Here is a 6,197-nt window from a genome sequence, read left to right on the forward strand (position 1 = left end):
ACGCATCGGTAAAGCAGCTACCACGTTTTCCAGACTCACAAAGAGAGTCTGGTTCAACAAAAAGCTGACCGAACATACCAAGATCCAGGTCTACAGAGCTTGCGTCCTGAGTACACTTCTGTACTGTAGCGAGTCATGGACTCTTCGCACACAACAGGAGAGGAAACGGAACGCTTTCCACATGCGCTGCCTCCGACGCATCCTCCGCATCACCTGGCAGGACAAAGTTCCAAACAACACAGTCCTGGAACGAGCTGGAATCCCTAGCATGTACACACTGCTGAAACAGAGACGCCTGCGTTGGCTCGGTCATGTTGTGAGAATGGATGATGGCCAGATCCCAAAGGATCTCCTCTAGGCAGAACTCGTGCAAGGAAAGCGCCCTACAGGTAGACCACAGCTGCGATACAAGGACATCTGCAAGAGGGATCTGAAGGCTTTAGGAGTAGACCTCAGCAGGTGGGAAACCCTGGCCTCTGAGCGGCCCGCTTGGAGGCAGGCTGTGCAGCATGGCCTTTCCCAGTTTGAAGAGACACTTGGCCAACGGTCTGAGGCAAAGAGGCAAAGAAGGAAGGCCCATAGCCAGGGAGACAGACCAGGGACAGACTGCACTTGCTCCCAGTGTGGAAGGGATTGTCACTCCCGAATTGGCCTTTTCAGCCACACTAGACACTGTTCCAGAACCACCATTCAGAGCACGATACCAGAGTTTTTCGAGACTGAAGGTTGCCAACACAACACGAAATGTATGGTGGGTCCTTGATACCCGCCAGGGAACTGTTCCAGGAGCCCCTGTGGATACCGGTTTCCATGGATAATGAAATCCATGGGACAGGCCTCACAGGACCTCCTGTTCATGACTGGAAGTGCCTTCCAGTTGTGACTGGGAAATGTTCTGAAGTGCAGGGAGGGAGGTCCTGTGAAGCCCTCCAGCCATGGGCTTGGCACCTGTGGATACTGAAATCTGCAGATGCTGAGCCTGCGGATAAGAAGGGCCCACTGTACTCCCCTCATATGCTCAAGCAATGTCTGAGGCCTTGCTTCAGGTGCCTAGGTTGTCAGAAGTTCAGCAGGCATCCATTGGAAAGCCCTCCCTCTTCAGACAGCCAGACAGGCCCCCACACAGACATGGTGTGACCGGGGACACCACTCATTGCCTTGCTCCCCCAGGTCCACCATTGCCATGATGTGCATTAAGAAAGCCCTTTATTGTGCTTCGTCACAGTTTGTGCACACCAGGAAGTGCACGACTTCCAGTGTTCTTTACAGAGACATGTGAAGGAAGAAAGTCCCCAATTTAAGTGGTTCCTTTGCATACATCCACGTCCTGAATGTCCTGGGTGGGGAAAACCATCCAATGAATGGATCAGGAGAAGGAAGCACATGATCCACTTTGTGCTCGTTTTCAGGGAGCAGGAAGCAGATCAGTGTGGCCCGTGCCTGCAGCAGGCTGTCATTTTGCCCTCACCTTTTGGCTGGGTGGCACTAGGACTGGCTGATGGCAGTGATATCAGTGCAACTTCAGCATAGGATTGCACCACAAGCACATATGCACCATTGATCTGTATAAGGACGCTGACAGTTTCCTTCCACATGAAGCTGGGGTTGCAGGCAAGGAAAACAGTGCGCTGCCACTGACAGCAAGGCAACACCCCAATCACACAGGCATGTGCTCAGCACACAGGTAATCTTTCTATCAGGCAAAGCAAGAACAGAAGCCTTTGCCTGCATTCACAATCAGAGAGGCTTCACGGTCTGGCTTAACAGTGTCTCATCTGGGCAGGGTTAAAAGTGCACTAAGATAGAGCAGGCATGCATGCATGGCTGTCCTTCTACCTGCACAACAGAACTTGCATGGGGGAAGTTTAATCATGGAGCAAGTCTGAACACCTTCCCAAACCCCTCCATAGCTTTGTTGCTATTTTGCACGGTACTATCATGCCACCTGCTGTTGCTTAAAAGAACCTACAAGTGCCCTTTTAATTAACATTCAGCAGTGGTACTCAAACTTTTTAGCACCAGGACACTCAGCTGGGACCCACCAGGCTTTATGAGACTTTTAAAAAGTTGATAAAGAAAGAAATAATATCTTGTTTGTTTGTTTGCAAAAAAAACTAGATCCATTTTTATAGTGAGACAGCTCTAATGAACAGCCTCAAGGGTTGAGGGGCTGAGGGCCCAATCCTATTTTCCAGTGTCGGTGCAACCATGCCAGCGAGGAATGCACTGCCCCTTGTAGTGGGGAGGCAGTCACAGAGGGCTCCTTGAGGTAAGGGGCTGCATTGTGGCTGCACCAGTACTGAAAAGCTGGATAGGACTGGGCTGTGAGTTCTGTGCCCCAGACTTCACCTGGGGCACACTACCTGTCATTGACAAACTTGGGGGGAAAAAAATCAGAAAAAAGATGCTTAAACATTGATCTCCCGATATTGACACAAGTTTGCAAACTGCAGGAGCTCAACTGTTTGCAGGACAGTTAGCAGCCCTCTTCAGAGCTTGAGGCAATTACTTACCTGATCTTTCCATCAGCCTGTTTTCACTGGAGGCTCTGTGGGTCCCACCGGTAATTGACTCAGGACTCACCAAGTGCGTCCTGACCCACAGTTAGAGAAACACTGCTCTATAGCTTTGGATGGGCTCCTTGCCTTGGTTGGGCAATCATGCAGCAATTTCATCCATACGTGTGGTGTGATGGTTAGATGTTGGTATTCTACTGGTGTGTGCTCACTTCACACCAAAATGAATAAATGGGCCCTTGGACCACTGACACTTCATCCTGGACATCATTTGCATTTCTTTCAGCAAAGGTCCTCCATATTGGGGCAAGAGTAATGGGCTCCAAGGGCAAAGGATGTAACTACAGGTTCATTGGAACTCTGGCACTTTTCAAATTGCAAAAGGCTGCCAGAACCATGGGATCACTGAGAGTATTTTCCATTCTTTATTCAAAAACCTACCAGATCCAGGGCAGAGGCTGGGGTGCTCCCAGAGGTGTCAGTGGCAGCTGTAGCCAGGAGTGTTTTTGCTCACCTTCTCTTTTCCCCTCCCTCCCTCCCTCTCCATTTGCTCACTATCTGCCTGATGAAGAATTCACTATCTGCCTGATGAACATCCATACCAGGTAAGATGGTGGAATGCCTCATCAAAGATAGGATCTCAAAACACATAGACGAACAGGCCTTGCTGAGGGAGAGTCAGCATTGCTTCTGTAAGGGTAAGTCTTGCCTCATGAACCTTATAGAATTCTTTGAAAAGGTCAACAGGCATGTGGATGCGGGAGAACCTGTGAACATTATATATCTGGACTTTCAGAAGGCGTTTGACATGGTCCCTCACCAAAGGCTACTGAAAAAACTCCACAGTCAGGGAATTAGAGGACAGGTCCTCTCGTGGATTGCGAACTGGTTGGAGGCCAGGAAGCAGAGAGTGGGTGTCAATGGGCAATTTTCACAATGGAGAGAGGTGAAAAGTGGTGTACCCCAAGGATCTGTCCTGGGACCGGTGCTTTTCAACCTCTTCATAAATGACCTGGAGACAGGGTTGAGCAGTGAAGTGGCTAAGTTTGCAGACGACACCAAACTTTTCTGAGTGGTAAAGACCAGAAGTGATTGTGAGGAGCTCCAGAAGGATCTCTCCAGACTGGCAGAATGGGCAGCAAAATGGCAGATGCACTTCAATGTCAGTAAGTGTAAAGTCATGCACATTGGGGCAAAAAATCAAAACTTTAGATATAGGCTGATGGGTTCTGAGCTGTCTGTGACAGATCAGGAGAGAGATCTTGGGGTGGTGGTGGACAGGTCGATGAAAGTGTCGACCCAATGTGCAGCGGCAGTGAAGAAGGCCAATTCTATGCTTGGGATCATTAGGAAGGGTATTGAGAACAAAACGGCTAATATTATAATGCCGTTGTACAAATCCATGGTAAGGCCACACCTGGAGTATTGTGTCCAGTTCTGGTCGCCACATCTCAAAAAAGACATAGTGGAAATGGAAAAGGTGCAAAAGAGAGCGACTAAGATGATTACGGGGCTGGGGCACCTTCCTTATGAGGAAAGGCTACGGTGTTTGGGCCTCTTCAGCCTAGAAAAGAGACGCTTGAGGGGGGACATGATTGAGACATACAAAATTATGCAGGGGATGGACAGAGTGGATAGGGAGATGCTCTTTACACTCTCACATAATACCAGAACCAGGGGACATCCACTAAAATTGAGTGTTGGGCGGGTTAGGACAGACAGAAGAAAATATTTCTTTACTCAGCGTGTGGTCAGTCTGTGGAACTCCTTGCCACAGGATGTGGTGCTGGCGTCTAGCCTAGACGCCTTTAAAAAGGGATTGGACAAGTTTCTGGAGGAAAAATCCATTATGGGGTACAAGCCATGATGTGTATGCGGAACCTCCTGATTTTAGAAATGGGTTATGTCAGAATGCCAGATGCAGGGGAGGGCACCAGGATGAGGTCAATTGTTATCTGGTGTGCTCCCTGGGGCATTTGGTGGGCCACTGTGAGATACAGGAAGCTGGACTAGATGGGCCTGTGGCCTGATCCAGTGGGGCTGTTCTTATGTTCTTATGTTCTGTAGAACTTGGAAGCTTGCTAGTTGTTTTTACCTTTGGTCAGAGCCAACGCAGATATTGGCAACCTTCAGTCTCGAAAGACTATGGTATCGCGCTCTGAATGGTGGTTCTGGCACAGCGTCTAGTGTGGCTGAAAAGGCCAATCCGGGAGTGACAATCCCTTCCACACCGGGAGCAAGTGCAGTCTGTCCCTGGTCTGTCTCCCTGACTATGGGCCTTCCTTATTTGCCTCTTAGCCTCAGACTGTTGGCAAAGTGTCTCTTCAAACTGGGAAAGGCCATGCTGCACAGCCTGCCTCCAAGCGGGCCGCTCAGAGGCCAGGGTTTCCCACTTGTTGAGGTCCATCCCTAAGGCCTTCAGATCCCTCTTGCAGATGTCCTTGTATCGCAGCTGTGGTCTGCCTGTAGGGCGCTTTCCTTGCACGAGTTCTCCATAGAGGAGATCCTTTGGGATCCGGCCATCATCCATTCTCACGACATGACCAAGCCAACGCAGGCGTCTCTGTTTCAGCAGTGAATACATGCTAGGGATTCCAGCACGTTCCAGGACTGTGTTGTTTGGAACTTTGTCCTGCCAGGTGATGCCGAGGATGCGTCGGAGGCAGCGCATGTGGAAAGCGCTCAGTTTCCTCTCCTGTTGTGAGTGAAGAGTCCATGACTCGCTGCAGTACAGAAGTGTACTCAGGACGCAAGCTCTGTAGACCTGGATCTTGGTATGTTCCGTCAGCTTCTTGTTGGACCAGACTCTCTTTGTGAGTCTGGAAAACGTGGTAGCTGCTTTACCGATGCGCTTGTTTAGCTCGGTATCGAGAGAATGAGTGTCGGAGATCGTTGAGCCAAGGTACACAAAGTCATGGACAACCTCCAGTTCATGCTCAGAGATTGTAATGCAGGGAGGTGAGTCCACATCCTGAACCATGACCTGTGTTTTCTTCAGGCTGATTGTCAGTCCAAAATCTTGGCAGGCCTTGCTAAAACGATCCATGAGCTGCTGGAGATCTTTGGCAGAGTGGGTAGTGACAGCTGCATCGTCGGCAAAGAGGAAGTCACGCAGACATTTCAGCTGGACTTTGGATTTTGCTCTCAGTCTGGAGAGGTTGAAGAGCTTTCCGTCTGATCTGGTCCGGAGATAGATGCCTTCTGTTGCAGTTCCAAAGGCCTGCTTCAGCAGGACAGCGAAGAAAATCCCAAACAAGGTTGGTGCAAGAACACAGCCCTGCTTCACTCCGCTTCGGATGTCAAAAGGGTCTGATGTGGAGCCATCGAAGACAACAGTGCCCTTCATGTCCTTGTGGAAAGATCTGATGATGCTGAGAAGCCTGGGTGGACATCCAATCTTGGGGAGAATCTTGAAGAGGCCGTCTCTGCTGACCAGGTCGAAAGCCTTTGTGAGATCTATGAAGGCTATAAAGAGTGGCTGTCGTTGTTCCCTGCATTTCTCCTGCAGTTGTCTAAGGGAGAATACCATATCAGTGGTGGACCTGTTGGCTCGGAATCCACACTGCGATTCTGGATAGACGCTCTCTGCAAGTACCTGGAGCCTCTTTAGTACAACTCGGGCAAACAGCTTTCCTACAACGCTAAGGAGAGAGATGCCGCGGTAGTTGTTGCAGTCACCCC

Source organism: Tiliqua scincoides, chromosome 13 (assembly GCF_035046505.1).
Source record: "Tiliqua scincoides isolate rTilSci1 chromosome 13, rTilSci1.hap2, whole genome shotgun sequence".
Lineage (NCBI taxonomy): Eukaryota > Metazoa > Chordata > Lepidosauria > Squamata > Scincidae > Tiliqua > Tiliqua scincoides.